We start from the raw sequence: 18,723 nt of genomic DNA, 5'->3' as shown, positions 1-18,723 counted from the left end.
GGTGAACAGACAAGCCTCTCGGACTGGTGAGTGCCGGTCGGCCCTGATCCTCTGTGCGGGAATCTCTCCGCTTTGCCCTCCGCACCCCTGTTGCTGTGCTCTCCTCCGCGGCTCCGAAGCTTTCCCCCTCCGCCACCCGCAGTCTCTGCCCGCGATGGGGCTTCCTAGTGTGTGGGAACCTTTCCTCCTTCACAGCTCCCTCCCACTGGTGCAGGCCCCGTCCCTATTCTGTGTCTGTTTTTTCTTTTTTCTTTTGCCCTACCCAGTTACGTGGGGAGTTTTTTGCCTTTTGGGAGGTCTGAGGTCTTCTGCCAGCGTTCAGTTGCAGTTCTGTAGGAGTTGTTCCACATGTAGATGTATTTCTGATGTACCTGTGGGGAGGAAGTCTTAACTCTTAACTCCGCGTCTTAACTTAAGTCTTAACTTAACTCTTAACTTAACTCCGCGTCTTAACTCTTCCGCTATCTTGAAGCTCATCCTCTCTTGTTTTTATATTTTTTTTTTATATTTTGGATATGATATTTTTATATTTTGGAAGTGATATATGTTTTATTATGAGTGTCTTTAAAAATATGGCAATGGTTGGTAAAGAAATATAGAAAATGAAATAAAACTCTAAATTAGGAGGGAACAAGTAAAGAAAGAACAGTAACTTAAAAATCAGAAAAAAATAAGTAGAAGGACAGGGAAAGGGAGAAAATATTAAAGTAAGTAGGAAACAAAGTAAGATGAAAGGAATAAAAGCTATTATATCAGGTACCTAAATATGAATGAAACTAATTTTCTTATTTAAAAACAGAAATGACACTAAAAAACAGAAATTACAATTAAAAAAAAAACTAGGTATATGTTGTTTATAAGAAACAATGTAGGGGCTTCCCTGGTGGCACAGTGGTTAAGAATCTGCCTGTTAACACAGGGGACACAGGTTCGAACCCTAGTCCAGGAAGATCTCACTTGACGCGGAGCAACTAAGCCCGTGCGGCACAACTACTGAGCCTGCACTGTAGAGCCCGCGAGCCACAACTACTGAAGCCCGCATGCCTAGAGTCTGTGCTCCACAACAAGAGAAGCCAACGCAATGAGAAACCATGCACCACAGTGAAGAGTAGCCGCCAGCTCGCCACAACTAGAGAAAGCCCGTGCACAGCAACAAAGATCAAATGCAGCCAAAAATAAATAAATAAAATAAATAAATTTATTAAAAAAAGAAACAATGTAATAAAGAAGGTGTAAGGTGATAAAGAAAGAGGTTGTTGAAGAGATACCAGGCAAATACAACCTGAAAACAAGCAAAGGTACAAGATAGACATATTTAGCTATATGAACATATTAAGGGAAATAAGACATATTGCCTGGAAAAACATACCATAAACAAAGTTGACAGTCTGATTATAGATAATAAAACATATTTCAAACAAACATATGATAGATAAAAATTTAATGTCTATTACACAAAGAACTCATATAAATTGGTAACAAGAAAACAAATATCCCAATAGAAAAAATATCAGAATATTAAAATACAATTCATGAAGGAGCCCATCTAAATGACTGCTAAACACTAATAGTATGTTAAACTTCCTTAGTAGTAAGGAGAATGCAAATTAAAAAAAAATGAGCTACATACATTTTACATTCATCAGATTGGTAAACTTTAAAAGTAGTAACCCCAAATGTTAGTAAGCATGAGAGGGTAAAGCTATATACAGCTGATGGAAATGTAAAAGCTTACAATCTTTTTGGAAAGCAATGTGATGATAGATTTTAAATTTATATATATATATATGTATATAGATTTTAAATTTATATATATATAGATTTTAAATTTATATATATGTATATATATGTATATGTATATATATGTATATATATATATACACACACCCCTTCGGTCTAGCAATTTTACTCTTGGAAATCTATTCTGTAGAACTAAAGGGAAACATGAATGTATTATTACAGCATCTTTCCTAATGTTAAAAAAACCAGACGCAAGTAAATGCCTCTTGATATGGGTATTTTGAATACAGTTTTAAAGAGAAGACTTTTTATTATGGAAAATTTAAACATACATAAAAGTGAACGACATAACACAATGAATCCCTATAAATTCATCAAATCACATGGAAAATTATGACCATTTTTTCTGATTTTATCTTATGTGTCTACCCTCCAATTTTTTTTTCCTGGATTATCAAAAGATATCATTTCACCCATAAATACTTCAAATAAGAATCCTTAAAAAAACCACAATATCACTATACCTAGGAAAATTAATAGTAATTCATTAATATCTAACATCACTTGTTGTTCAAATTTCCTCTTTGATTCAAAAATGCTTTTTACAGTTGATTTGTTTGAATCAGAATCCAAACAAGACCAACACGTTGCATCTTGTTGGTATATTTCTCAAGTCTCTTTTCATCTGTAAGAGTTCCCTGCCTCCTGTTTTATGCAATTTATTTGTTGAGAAAACTTGGTTATTTGTTTTGTAGCATTTTCTACATTCTAGATTTAGCTGTTTGTTTCCTTGTGGTCTTATTTAACATACTACTTGATTCCTCATTTTTCTTTTCTTGTAAACTAGTCAGCCATTAGATACTGAGGGTCTACTAGATTTTAGTTAAATTATTTAGATAGAAATATTTCATAGGTGGTGCTAAATACTGCCTGTTACAACACATTTGTAGGCATATAATGTCTAATTGTCCCACTTTTCAGTGTTAACATTGATTACTGGGTTCACATGTTATTGGTATGATCACCAATCTAGTCTTCACCTAAAGGGTTTAGCATCCATTGATCATTATTTTCTAGATCCATTATTTCATCAGGTTTTCTGGTTTAATACATTTTGGAACATGTATACCATGAAATAGTATTTTGCAACTATTGCAAATAATAATAGCTAATGTTTTTATGGAGATTACTTTGAGTAATGTTCTGTTCTAATCACTCTTTATCGATAAGCAGATTCAACTCAAGGGTGTTGTTCTTCAGAATTTTGTCAATTGGAAGGCATCTTCTTCCAATCCTACCTAGAAAAAAAACCAAAACATTTCAAAGACCTTGTAATTTTTCACCCCATTCCAAGGATACTGGCTTACACCAATAGCCATAGTTTCCCATTATTTTATCTTTCTTTACCTAACAGTTGCTATACCTGGTTTCTAGAACTTATATACTGAAGACCTATCCTAAGCAGAACTCAAAGTTGAACAACAGAGCATACAGCATAGTTGATGGTTCACAAGTTTATATCTCCAGTTCTGAACTCTTACCTCAAATCCCAAGCTCAAATATCCAACTACCAACTGTTTATTAAGCCTCTTAAACTTCACAGGTTCAGAAATTGCAAACAAAATTGTAAGCATCACCTCTCTACCTCTAGCTCTTTTTGTACCATTCTCTTCCTGATTTATTGCACTTTGCCACACTGGCCTTCTATTTACTTGAAAACACCAATCTTGTACCAAACCCAGGGGCTTTCCACTGTCTGTTCTCTCTGTCCCAGAAACTCTTCCCTCTGATTTATACATGACTAACTTCTTCACCTCATTCAGGTCTCAGTTCTAATGTCATGTCCTTAGTGGACCCTTCCCTGACTAAACTAACTCAAGCAGTCCCCTTCTCCATTTTTTAATATCCCACTATGTTTCATTTTATTTATGACACTTTCACTATCGGAATTTTTATCTTGTTTATTTGTTATTGTCTGTCCCTCTCCACTATTCACATACTCTATTAGAGTAAGAACATTATCTGTCTTCTTTACCATGTATCTTTAGGCAACAAGAAATTACTGTGTGGTACACAGTAACTGCAGAGTATCAATTTTGTTTTCAATAAATTATTGAATGATATTATTTTTCAATGAGTCCAACACAGCCAGTGTTTTAAAACTGTAGAACATATCACCATTTCTTGTGTTGAGCATTAAAGAAAGTAGTTGGTTTGTTTAAAGGCCATGTTGTACAAATAGTATGCATCTTTAATCCCTAGATTCAAATTAAGAGTGGTATATTGTGGCATAATGGATTTGAAACCTACAAACGAGAAATCAGATTCATATCTTCTGTTTCACTCTCACTCTGTGGTTTTTTCCAATTATAACTTTAGCCTCACTTTAGTTTGCCCTCCCCATAGATAAGATTTATTAAGATACCCAATTACAAAATTATCCTTGTTTTCTGACAGCACTCAATTCACAGCAAAACCCTACTTCCTTGGACTCTCTCCAAAATCACTCAACCAAAATCCAAATCCTTTAATAAGTTCTTTTTGATACTCTCTTACTGAGACACCCCAGGATTCCCCATGATGTGTGTTCTCTCTTCAGGCAACTGGTAGTAAACTCAACTTGTTCAATTTCCTGTGTTCTTGGGTCTTTGGCTGGAGGACACTGTTGCACCTGACAGCTTGTTACACCTGGTGGCAAGTGGTAAAATCTCATCTATACCCAGGTAACCCCATATAAGGGAAATTCAAGGACTCCTCCTGGGTTACTTGACATAGCAGTGATACACTATACACCTAAGCAGAGAGCTGCAGCTGCTAAGATCTGCTGTTAGAAATATTGTGTCTTCTTCCTCCAAAAGACCACAGCCCGGTATCTGAGGGCAGTGACACTGAAACTATAATGTGCATATGAATCACCTGGAGATCTTGTTTAAAAAATATACAGGTCCTTTCAGTAGGTTTGGATGGGATCTGACATTTTACATTTTTAACAAGTTCCAGAGTGATACTAAACTTTGAGTGGTAAGTTTTTAAAGGACCTAGAGACCCCTACTCCCCTTTTCCCCTTAATGAGGATGCTCAGATGACCCCCAGATAGGTAAGATGTAAGTTATGTCCTGAAATGATACAATTCTCCTGCCCTTTCTTCCTGTTTTGGGCCAAAGGGTAGAAAAATGTGGAAGCCTTTGTATTTAAATTAGAAGTATATATATGCTTGTGTTCCTATGCTTTAGGCACAACCAAAAACAAAAAAATATTTGAGATTGATTTGTAACAAGGTGTGTTACCTGAGTGTTTTTGTTTGGATTCCCCCAGAAACAAATGCTGAGGCAAAGATTGAGAATCAGTGGGGAGGTGACTCCAGGAAACACCAGTAGGGAAATAGGGAAGTAGGCAAGAAAAAGAAGGAAGGCAATAGAGAGTAAATTATCAAGCAAGTTACCACTGTGGGCAACAGGAAGGTAATCCCATTAAAGAACTCTGGAGGTCTGTGCTGACCATACTTTAGAATTACCTCAAGAGAGGGGTGAGTATTCTTCATTGGTTGAGGCTTGCTTCTAGGGCCATTAACTCCTATCACTTTTGCCTAGTGTTGAGGGGTGAGTATTTTTCATTGGTTGAGGTATGCTTCTAGGGCCATTAACTCCTATCACTTATGCCTAGCGTTGAGGGGTGAGTATTCTTCATTGGTTGAGGCTTTCTTCTAGGGCCATTAACTCCTATCACTTTTGCCTAGCGTTGATGGCAAGTCTATTGGGCTACCAGGCTGGGGTGGGGTGGCAGACCTCCATTAAGGAGTGACACTTATTCACAATAAGCAGCCTTCAGGTTAGAGGTGAGCACTGAGAAGCTGTGGGTGGGACTGGACAGCACTGCTTCCTGAGCAGCAGGGGCCCTTCACTAGTACACAGGTGAGAGGTACTTCATTTATTACCATCAAGAAACAGATGTTTCTGATCAAGGGAAGAAACTGCCTGAAGCTAGCTTCTGTCACCAACAACCTTCTCCATTGAGAGTTGACAGTAGGGCCTCCTGAGAGACCCTGAGGCATCATTTCAAATGGCTGAGACCTTGCTTTTCAGATAAAAGCTCTGTTCTCTTTATCCTCAGCCACCTATCTATCTAGTAATACCCATTCAGCAAATCTAACCAGGTGAACTCTCCACATTCTTTACAAGCAGTCTATTCATGACTCTTGGTTCAGCAATGAACTGTATGATAATTCACACTCTCTCCATTTCTTTCCAGTCTCCTTTCTCACTACCACAATTGGAGAGGCATATGGGCTATGATGCAGTAATGATCCTATTAACCAACAGTTCTTTAAAATGATCCCTCAGGTCATTAATCTCCTACAAAGCAATCCTCCTAGATTGTTCCCGAAATGCCCTTGAATCGTCTAAGTGATGCCGGGCTGCTCCCCTTGGGCACATCCCACGAGCCAGGCCTGTAGGGACTGACTTCAGTTTTCACCTCAAACTCTCCTTCTGCTCAGATGTTGGGGATACCTCAGAGCGCAAGAAAACTGGGCTCAGGCCACAGGTGTTTCTAAGACAAGACCAAGGAGGAGGGAATAAGGGGTTGTGGGGTTTTTTTTTTTGAAGAATATCTGGCCTCTCATGCTTACAGAAGCCTCCATGCCACAGACTTAATCTCGAGACATAGATCTATATCTGCAGCAACGTCCACCGCCAAGGCCTAGGTTAGGCCACAGCTACTAGCGTTACACTTGGTCCCAGAAGCTTCTAAAATTGTTGCTTTTTCCTTCTCCTCTGGGATAAAATTCAGTATTAGTGAGAAATCAAGGAAAGGGGTCGATGAACTACTGTTCAAGTGTCTCACATACTATTAAATTTCCAAAACTTCCACAGCTCATATTAGTTAGAAAGCTCCTGCTTTTGCTGCTCTAAATGAGAATGGTTTGCTAATTTTAACTCAGAAGGGTGGTTAGGACTCTGCGGTTTCACTGCTGAAGGCCTGGGTTCAATCCCTGGTCGGGGAACTAAGATCCCTCAAGCAACACGGTGTGGCTGGGGGGAAAAAAAAACCTTAACAACTCCAACACAAATGTTGAAGATCTTTTTCCTCACTCTTGATGTTGCCATGAATTAAACTTCCGGATTCCTGTCACCCTTATAATTTTCACTCACTTGGTTGACCTAGAGATTTCCATAAGCTGGTCCGAGCTGCACATAACATATCCAGCCTGGAGACTGAATCCTGAGAATTCCCTTTGCCTTTTCCTAGTAGCCCTGTGCCATGGGAGCAAGGATGCTTCGTTCTGGCTTTGGCACTATTGCAGCTTCTCAGTACTCAGGACTGACCTCCCAGGATGTCACTTCCCTCACTGGATAGCCTTTCCCACATCCATACTTTCCCTCTCCCCATGCAGTTGTCTATGCAGAAAAGGGGGTGACCCAAAGAATTTTTTTTTGCCCACCAAATGCTAATCATTGATATTTCTATCTGCTTTCAGCCTCATGCCTCCTTCCAGTTTTCTGAGCAGATTCTGTTTCCAGATATTTACCCCACAAATGTAGGTATTGTTATCATTATGTTTTCTTACATATGTGGCTGGTTTATGCTATTCCCTTTGCTTACAGAGTACGCCTAACTCAGCTGCATCAATTAAGATCCATTCTTGTGTCTTTGAGAACATCCATATTTCTACCTTTTTCATCAAAGTTTCCTTTATCCTTTGAAAAGTACTCTGATTCATGTTTTTTCCCAACTTAAAATATTGAAACTTAGGATAGTACTGGTAGGAAAAAGCATTAACAAACACTTAATACTGCCAATCCTTTCATAGATGGTGATATTAAGGCCCAGAAAAGTTGTGACTAAGCAAATGCCAAAAGCTAGTTAGTGGCAGCGCTCAGACCTGAATCCGATATATCACAGTTGTATCAAGTGCAGTTTCCTCAAAGAGAGAAGCCCTGTGGGTTGTAAGCACCGGAATTTTTATCAACATAGGACACATCACATTCTGTCATTTATTTATCAATACATGTTTTGTTGTCTTATGTCCTCTCTGAGATTGGAAGCTCTTCACAGGCAGAGGTTGAGTCTCCCTCATTTCTGTATTTCCTTTATTATTAGGCACAGTACCCTGCCCTGAGAAACAGCTGGTGCTCACTAAATGTTTAACCAGTAAACAATGCATGAACAAATGAGTGAATGCTCTTTTGCTAACAGTTATAAGGCAATACAGTTTAACTGGAAGAAGTAATGGATGGTTTGGAATGCCAGTTGTTCTGTACCACATTACCTAAACAGCTGGTTAATTTAAGTAATGTGAGTCAAACCAATGTTTTGTCATCACATCGACAAAAATTGGCTCATTAACTGGATTGTTCACTTTCCAGTTTGTGGCTTTGAGATCAAATAGATAGAAACTCATAGTGTTTTGCATTTTTCCCAAATAAAGCAATGTTTAATTGGGTGATCTTGACCATGTAAATTAAAGTCCCCTTGGGTCTTCTGCTTTTCATCTACTAAACGGTGTAGTCAATTCTCCCCTCTCATTGCCTCACAAGGAAATTGCCATGCCAACATTTTTAATTAATTAATTAATGGCTGCTTTGGGTCTTCGTTGCTGTGCGCAGCCTTTCTCTAGTTGCAGCGAGCGGTGGCTACTCTTCATTGCAGTGCGCGGGCTTATCACTGCGGTGTCTTCTCTTGTTGCGGAGCATGGGCTCTAGGTGCGTGGGCTTCAGTAGTTGCAGCACGCAGGCTCAGTAGTTGTGGCTCGTGGGCTCTAGACTGCAAACTCAGTAGTTGTGGTACACGGGCTTAGTTGCTCTATGGCATGTGGGATCTTCCCGGGCCAGGGCTTGAACCCATGTCCCCTGCATTGGCAGGCGGATTCTTAACCACTGCACCACCAGGGAAGTCCAGCCATGGCAACATTTTTATAAAAGAGGATTTTATGGAGAGAAATAAAGGGACAAGTGGCCCAGTTCCTATCTCTTTCCAAGGAAGCTTGTGTAAACGAATGGTTTTATTCTAATCTATCAACCCAGCTTTGTGTTAGACTTTGGCAATTTGTGAGGCATGAACTCCTCAGCATCATCCTTATTGTCACATCCTGACTCTTTGGTTGATTTACTAGATAATGTGATTACAAATAAAGACATTTGATGGATATTCTGGGGTTCCTTGGGCTATAAGACACATACACACACACACACACACACACACACACACACACACACACACAAAGAGAAAGAGAGAGACAGAGGTATTTGCTTTTGAATATCTTCAGACTCCTTGGAAATTGGATTTCTGGGTTTTGCCAAAAAAAAATTAATTATTGACTTAAACTGGCATATAATCTATTCTTGTGTGTTGTCAAAGGGAAAGTTCTCAGTTTGAGTTCTAAAGGGGATCATATGTTCTAAAAACTGGACCGACTTGATGAATGTTGCTTCTTTCTCTTCATGCCTTATACCAAATCTGTTGAGTCTTAGTCTTCTCAAGCTTTATCTGCCTCTATTTTCTCCCTCCCCTAAATCATCGTGTACATTACTATTAAATCTATCTTCAAAAAACACATCTTTGATAAAATCCCTCTCAAATACCTTCAATCATTTATTATTGGCTATATCAGGGTTGGTAAACTATGGTGTGATGACCAAATTCAATCTACTATTTTCATAAATGAAATGTATTAGAACACAGACATGCTTATTTATTTTCTTATTGCCTATGGCTGCTTTGGTATTATAGCAGCTGAGTTGAGCGGTTGCCACAGAGACGGTATCCCCCACGAAACCTAAAATTTCCACTGTCTTACCCTTTACAGAATTAAAGAAAAAAGTTAGCTGACCTCTGAACTACAGGACAAAATAAAAACTCTGCAGCCTGGCATTTATGGCCTTCTGTAAATGGTAGTTAGTGCATAGTGGGTGATCAATAAAAGTATAATATATGTAAAATTTTATGCTGGAAATAAATCCTGCTCTATTAATTCCTAGCTCAGTCTCTTAGCTTCAGCAGTCTCCTGTCCTATGGGGAGACAGCATACAGTGAATTGTCAGGGCATGTACATAGCCTGTGCAGTCCAATATGCCTGGGTTCAAGTTCAAACTTTGGCATTTAGTAGCTGTTTGACTTTGACTAAGTTAGTTTTCTTTTCTGAATCCTGGTTTCCTTATTTATAAAATGACTTCAAGGGGTTCTAAGAATAAAATGAAGTAACATATTTAAAGTACCTAGTACAGGGGACTTTCCTGGTAGCACAGTGGTTGAGAGTCTGCCTTCCAGTGGAGGGATCCCTGGTTGGGGAACTAGATCTCACATGCATGCCGCAACTAAGAGTTCACATGCCACAACTAAGGTGGCTGCCTGCTGCAACTAAGACCCAGCGCAACCAAAATAAAAAATATTAAAATACCTAGTACAGTGCCTGAAACATAATAGTTCACACTCAAGAAAGCCTGTTGCATAGTTTCTTGATTAGTCCAGGAGCTAGGATTGACTGGAAAACATGGTATATTTGTCAGCTTGCGCTGACATAACAAAATACCACAGACTGGGTGGCTACACAACAGAAATTTATTTTCTCACAGTTCTGGAGGTTGAGATACCCATCAAGATGCTAGCCGGTCTGGTTTCTGGTGAAGTCTCTCTTCCTGGCTTGCAAATGGCCACTTTCTGGCCATGTCCTCACATGGTGGAATAAGAGAGAGAGAGGGAGAGAGAGAGAGAGGGAGAGAGAGAGAGAGGGGAAGAAGGAGAGAGGGGGAGAAGGAGAGAGTGCTCTGTTGTCTCTTCTTATAAGGACACTAATCATATTGGGTCAGGGTCCACCCTTATGATCTTATTTAACCTTAAGTATCTCCTTATAGGTTTTATCTTCAAATACAGTCACATTGGGGATCAGGATTTCAATGTGTGAATTTTGGGGGCACATAATTCCGTCCATAGCACGTGGCATACAGAGAGTGGTGATTCAGGTTGTATTTGGTGGATTGGCCATTGTTTCTCCCACAGAGTAGATTTAACCTTTAAATGAGGTGTGCATTTGGTTTTCAAATTTCAAAACCATGACATCTTAGCATAATATAACATTTATGTATATTGTTAAGCCGCAAAACATATTGTAGGACTATGTGTATGTGGTAGGATTACATTTTTGATAAAAATATACAGAAAAAAAGACTGGCAGGATATATGTGCACAAATTAAATGAAATTATTACTAAGAAGTAGGATAATGGGCAATTAGGTTTTTTTCTTTCCTGCTTTTTATATAATAAATATGAATTGTGTATTTAAAAGTAAAGACGTGAATAAGAACATGATTAAAAAACTTAAAATAAGTACAAAAAACACACATTCTGACAGTGTTCAAACTTTTTAGTTATTTAGGTTTTGAAGGTGAAATTCCCATATGATAAAGTATGCAAATCAGTGGTATTCTGTACATTCAAATGTTGTGCAACTATCACTTCTGTCGATAACTTTTAAAAACATCTTTTTTGAGGTATAACTTGCATGTTATAAAATTCCTCTATCTAAAACGCACAAGTCAGTGAGTTTTATAAATGTAGAGCTATACAACCAAAACTGAAATCCAGTTTTAGAACATTTCCATCACCCCAATAAGATTCTTGTGTACATTTAGATTTTACTTACATTTTCACTTCTAGCTCCATGCAAACACTAATCAACTTTCTGTCTTCTTAGATTTGCCTTTTTTAGACATTTCACATATATGGAATTACACCAAACGTAATCTTTTATTTTGGTCTCTTTCACTTTATGTAATATTTTTGAGGTTTATCCCTGTCGTAGTAAGTATCAGTCATATCAAGTATCAGTGTTTCATTCCTTTTTTTTCTTTCCTCAATAGTATTTCATTGTATGGATAAATCATATTTTGTTTCACTCATGAACACTTGAGTTATTTCTATATTTTGCCTATTATGAATAATTCTGCTATAAACATTCACATGCAGGTATTTGTGTAAACAAATAATTTCATTTTCCTTGGGTAGGATCTTAAAAGTGGAATTACTGGGTTGTATGGTAAACTTATGTTTACTTTTTCGTGAAACTGTCACATTGTTTTCTTTATAACTTGGTTTTTAATTTATACAAGCATGGGACAAAAACAACTACATCTTTGCTTTCATAAGTTGTGTAGCCTACAGTGAGTTCCTATGGCTTCTACATCTGTTTCCTCATCTATAAAATAGGGACACACATGGAACTTATACCATGGAGCTGCTGTAAGAATTAAAGGTATAATGTGCTAAATGCTTAGAAAGTGATTTATATGGTTACATGTAGAAATATTTATAGCTATGTGTTCACAGACGTGTTAGTGTACATGCATATATTTCCTTGTTCTTTCAGGTAAGAGGAACTAGAAACAATGGCACACTTAGAGCTCAGATCTTGGTTTCTAACCCCATTCTCCAATAAATGTATCCAGGGCTGCTTGGAGAAATGGTTGATTCTAGGAATAGAGAGGAAACACACAAGATGATCCTAGAGAATCTACTAGTGCCAGAAAGTAAGGAAGTGTTTAAAAAGAACAATAAAAAACTAATAATAGGGGTATGTCCATGGGACAAAAGAACCAACTGAAATAGCTCTCGATGGCTAAAACTAAAAAAAATTTGAGCACCGAAATACACAAAGTAGTATTGGATTATAACCCAAAGTATAAAATAAATATCCATAAGACCTCACAGATATACATTTTCAAAAAGTAAGTTGATGAAGAATTTGACATGGAAGAATAACTAAGATAAACCCCAGGGTAGGGTTAGTACAAAAATTCCATCTTATTCTCTATGCTTCTATAGATGGACTGCGTATTTCTTCTGAGTTTCTAAGCAGTCAAAACAGAGAATAAAGTAAGTTACAGGACTCCTAGAAAATACAAGCATATGTAAAAAATCAAATTACTTGTTCAGGGGCTTCTCTGATGGTGCAGTGGTTAAGAATCTGCCTGCCAATGCAGGGGACATGGGTTCAAGCCCAGGCCCAGGAAGATCCCACATGCTGCGGAACAACTAAGCCCATGTGCCAAAACTACGGAACCTGCACTCTAGAGCCCGTGAGCCACAACTACTGAGCCCACGGGCCACAACTACTGAAGCTGGCGCGCCTAGAGCCCATGCTCCGCAGCAAGAGAAGCCACCACATGAGAAGCCCTTGCACCACAAGGAGGAGTAGCCCCTGCTTGCTGCAACTAGAGAGAAAGCCAGCACGCAGCCAAAAATAAAATAAATAAATAAATTTATTAAAAAAACAAAGAAACAAAACCAAATTACTTGTTCAGGAGAAGGCCAGTTTCTCTTGAAAGTGAGATTCAGGAGACATTTCTTTCTTTGGTTCTTACAACATCCTTGCAATAAATATAATAAGGAGTTTTAATAAGATCTTTTACCATAGACTAATTAATAATAAATTTGTTTAATTTCTTATGGCATATGTACAAGATAGTGTTTATAGGGACTACATAATCTGTACTAACCTAAAATCTAAAACCATTACTTTCTGAAAGAGGAGGTTTTGATTTAGTTGAAGTCTTGAAATCATAGGTGGCAGAAACTGGCAAAGAGTAAAATATTTAAACATTACTTGAAATTTTATTTAGTTTTACAATCCTGACTTTCTCCTGATTATTAAGAAATTGACTTGTTAGAAACACATATTTCCAATTTCAATCCTGGGTTTCGTATACATGCATTTAAGAAATGGTTAAGACCCCAGCTACTGACATTAATCCCTCCTTTTAATACTATTGCATCCTCTTCTGGCTATAAACCTCTGCCTATCTTCAGCTGCTTGCACGACTTTATCTATAAGCCAAATTGTTCCAGCATTACTTAGAATAGGTTGCTTACACATTGAAAGGCAGGGGTTTTCATCAACTGCCAGCATTATTCTGAACTTTCTAAGTAAGATGGGCTTGTCTTTCCTAATCTACTGGAGTTGTAAAGCAAGGCTGTGAGATCACACTGGAAATGGTCAATGGGTGTCCCACAGGGCTCACTTCCAGAGGAAGAGCTAGGAGCTCTAGTGGGGTGGCTCACACAGTATTAGGTCTAAGGAGAAAACCAATCTATATTCACCCCCATTGAGGATTGATACGGGAGGGCTCATTTGTTCCAAGAGGGGAAGAAGCACTACAGACTCCCTGCTCTAGGCTGTGTGGGTTCTTATCATTTAACTCATCATGGAGCGTCCCACAGACGCTGACCTGGAATTATTCTGGAGTGAGACTACAGATGCTTGTGACGGTACTCTGCGTAACTGCTTCCATCAGACATCACATTTTTTTTTTTAAACATCTTTATTGGAGTATAATTGCTTTACAATGGTGTGTAGTTTCTGCCTTATAACAAAGTGAATCAGCTGTACATATACATATATCTCAATATCTCCTCCCTCTCGCGTCTCCCTTCCACCCTCCCTATTCCACCCCTCTAGGTGGTCACAAAGCACCGAGCTGATCTCCCTGTGCTATGCGGCTGCTTCCCACTAGCTATCTATTTTACGTTTGGTAGTGTATATATGTCCATGCCACTCTCTCACTTTGTCACATCAGATATCACATTTAAATTACATTATGTTTTAGTCACTCAAATACATTTCTGTAAACAGAGCTCCTGCTTAACTTGCAACACTTCCATTACTTGTAACATTTTATCCAAAATGGGAGGCTCTATCTAAGGAAGTGATTGGCAAATGGACTGAGGCTCCCTTTCCTTGTGTTAAAAGACCAAGACCTATACGCTCTTCACTGTGTAATATAGTAGTCTATGATTTTAATGATTGTCTTAGATCCAGTCATTTTGTCAGGTATCAAATAAACTCCAGTTGAAATGAACATTACCCTCTTGGTGTTTGTCAGTAGGGTATTATTTAATTTAAGATAGATTTAGCAATTCCCCTTTCAAAGCTTGAGCAGATACTTTAACTGAGAAATGAATTTTTCAAAGTATGTCCTTCCCTACATCAAACCTCTGTTATGCTGTGTTTTATTTCCACAGGGAAAACATTTCTTCTAATGTAATTGTGCTTTTTAAAGTGCAGTATCACTTGGGGACATTTTTTCTTATTTTTTTACCTAGGAACGTGAAGAGAACAAGATAAAAATAACAATCAGCAGAGTACTTTCGTAAAACCTAAATATTTCTATTTAAAGCAGGCTCTTTTAAGGTTTTTATTGATGGATAAGAGTAAACATTAAGATACACTAGAATGGTAAGGTACAGATTAGGTAGACCAGAACTTCAAATATAAAAGTAGTCAATGAGTTCCTAGAGTGGAAGGAAAACAATTGTTACATAACTTTGAAAAGTTAATTAGGAAAAGTAAATAATTTTTAAAAATAATTTTTAAGTCTCCTCTACTAAGGAGATTCACTTTTACTTAAATTGTTATCAGAATCCATATTCTATTCTCTCTTGCCACTTTTAGCAAGTTTGCCTGCCTTATCTTCTTTTTAATATCTTCTATCTCTTCCTCTCTGCTAGCTACTTCTATAAACATTCTAAAATAATCTCAGGTCAGAAAACAACTTCCTTTGATCCTGTTCCCTTCTGTGTATTGCATTATAACTTCTTTCATTGACCTATAAACATGGTGAAACTTATTTACCATTCATGTTTCAATCCTTTGCAAACTGTCATTTTCAACTGTATTTGATTCATTATTAATTATCTTCATATTGTCAGATCTCTTTAAGTTATTGTTTGACATGAACTGTGTTCCCTGTATGCACCCCATTCCTACTTCCCACATGAAATGTCTTCTCTCTCTTGGCTTCCTGGATAACATTGTATATATTTTTCCTTCCTTTTTTTTTTTTTTTAACTGTAATGCTTTTAAAATCTCTTTCTTTGAAGTCTCCTCTATTGCCTGGTCCTAAAGTATTGGTTTGCTCTCCCCAGCCTTCTCCATCTGTGCTAATACTGAGTGATCTCATCTATTACCAGGGCTGCAGCTCCCATTACTGTAGTGATGAATACAAAATCTAAATGGATCAGACAAAGGAAAGTGGGACTACTTTAAGAAGGAAAAGTGGACATTCTGGGTAATAAAAGTGGAAGGATAATTGTAGACATTATAAGAGAACACTCAATACAGTTAATTACAAAGTAAATTTATAGGCCCTAGTTATTTAAAAGAAGAAAATTAACCCAAGGCATTGAATTCAAAGCATGTAGAAGATAATAGAATGACTTAAATTAAGATAAAAGAGTCATCATAGTATTTTTGAGCTCAGAGATGCTCCCTCCCCCTCTCTGGATAGAGCAGGAATCTCTTGGCCTGTATTCCAGGTGGTGTGTACTAAACGATAGAAAAATGTCATGATATGGATTTTTTTTTTTTTTGCTATGATTACAAGTTATGAAGCTTGTGGGATAGGGAGAAGAACCTAGAAAATAACAAACATCAGTATTTCTAAATCACCCATAATATATGCTCTTTCTACATCTCAAAGTGGTAAAATAAGATGAGTAGGCAGATCAGTTAAGACATTAAGACAAAGGGTCCAGGACTTCATTGCTGATTTATTGAGAAGTGTATGCTTCAATGTTGAAAGCAAAGCCTGAAAAAATTGCCTGAGTCAGAAATGGGTTTTGTGAGCCTGCAGTAGCACGGCGGACAGGCAGTGCTGCTTCAGATGATAGCCAGGCTTACAGGATGGGGGCCATAGAGAGTACAGTGTACTATTCATACTTAAAAGGTAAAGGGAAAAAAGAACTTCTCTGATTAAATAAAGTCATACAAGTGTTTACTAACAGATAGTATTAGAATCCAGACTTCTGTCTAGTGGGCCATCATACCAGGCAGCTTCTAAAAAATGAGGAGGAATTAGAGTATCTTAAGGAAGTTCTTTCTGTTTCAAAACCACTTTAACAATGGTTTGCCCCAACCAAGTAAACATCAACATTCATTAAACAACATGCCTTAATTCACAGGGAAAATGCTAAGTTATCAAGCGTGGCTGACAAATGTCTTATTGCTCCTTCTACTGTTCTGCTCCCTGGAGCCTCTTCAGCATTGTTGGCTGCAGGAACAATTCAGTCCTTTTAAAATTCTCTAAATTTACAGCCGAGATGCTCAGAAAATCATTCATCACATGTAAATGAACAGACTGATTGTCCATTCCAAAACACTGAAAATCTTGGGAAAAACAGGAACACAAACTTTCCTTGAAGAATGTAGTGTCTTTGCTTTGTGGGCCTCTCCATTTTAAGAGGCTCTTCATTCTAGATAACTCAGAGTCCATTCTCATTTGACAAATCATGTAGTTTTTTTTCTTTTTTCAGTGAGATTATTCTTTTGCAGACTTTCCTTTCTCATTTAGCTTGATTATTAGTAACTTAGAAACACTTACAAATGTCGTAAATGATCCAACTTAATTAAAAATGCAATATAGATGAGAGGTGTATATTGAATGAGATTTTGTAATAAAAGAAGTCAATCTTTGAAGGAGAAAAGCCCACTTCATACACAGCCCTTGCATAAATTGACTGCTCTTGGGAATTCCCTGGCCTTCCAGTGGTTAGGACTCCGAGCTTTCACTGCCAAGGTCCCTGGTTCAATCCCTGGTCGGGGAACTAAAATCCCACAAGCTGTGCTGTGTGGCCAAAAAACAAACAACAACAAAAACTTGACTGCTCTCTCTGTAGCTCCATCCTCCCAGCACAGGAAATCACTTCATGGGTGCTGTACAAAGACTTGGAGCTTTAAAGGATAGGCTATGTTGATTGAGTTTAGGTATTGTTTTTTATTTCATTTTTGTTATGCTACCTGAAATTCTTAGAATATTTGGGCTCAAAAATGAACACTGATAAAATTGCAAACATTTATGTGAATGGTAAATGGGTTTTAGGTGTTTACATGTTAGTATGAACTCATTTAATCAGGTTGCTTTCCTCCTAAACTCAGCTGGCCCTTGGCAATATTTGTTTTTGTTTGTAGAAAGGAAAGCAAATAATTTGAAAACATGAAACACTTTGGTTGCTGTGGACCAGGCCTGGGTGGGCAATATTGTGGTACAGGAAGAATATTGAAAATAATTTTAATGAATTACAAGAAAAGAGATTTCTCAAAAAGTATCCTCTGTTTTCTGTGCGGGAGCTTGTATGCACATACACACACGCATGCACACACATACACACAGAGGCTATATTCAAGATCTCTGCTCTGTCAGGAAATAGAACTCAGGGAATAACAGTAGCACCATAAAAATAAGCTATATTGTGGCTTAAACAGCTTTTATGGACTGGCCTTTTAACACCTTTTTGAATTTCAAAGTACAGACCAAAAAAAAAAAAAGAACATTTTCAATATAATTGGATTATACATTTTAGAATCTCTAGACACCATAAATAAAAGGAGAGTCTCCTGGATGTTTTATATAATAAGATTATCTTTAGGGTTTAAGCACCCCAAAAGAGTGGCTCTCTCTTGAAGAACTGGAAAGTTTTCTTTTAGTCAGATAATTTTTGTTCCAGTCTCTAATAAATTCAAATTGGAGCCCTAATCATATTAATAAACCTGGTTCTTAATATGTTATTGGCTTATATGTCACTCATTCCTTTTTATTATTTTGATTTTCAACTTCTAATTAGGCAACCTAAGTATAAGCTGCCTTAACTCTCTTTTTAAAAAAATATGGCAACCAAGAAAAGAAGGCAGAAGAAACAGGATATTATTGTAAATTATGTGCTACGTGTTACACATGCATTACCTCAGTTATTTCTCCCGTCAGCCTGTGACATAGGTCTTATCACCCCATTTTTATAAATGAAGCTGGGTTCAAACAAATCTGACATGACAATATTGATACTCAGACTTCTCTGTATGTAACTACTTTATTGCACGAGTGAAATTCTGATAGGTTATAACCAGGACACAGCTTTTTTTCATCCATGTTTGCATTCTAAAAAGGTCCTTTGCATCTCCCCCTCACCTGATCAGGAGATGGCACAACTTTCAAGTCATT

The sequence above is a fragment of the Lagenorhynchus albirostris genome, chromosome 5, assembly GCF_949774975.1.
Source record: "Lagenorhynchus albirostris chromosome 5, mLagAlb1.1, whole genome shotgun sequence".
In the NCBI taxonomy this organism is placed as follows: Eukaryota; Metazoa; Chordata; class Mammalia; order Artiodactyla; family Delphinidae; genus Lagenorhynchus; species Lagenorhynchus albirostris.
Note: the sequence above shows the minus strand (reverse complement) of the source record.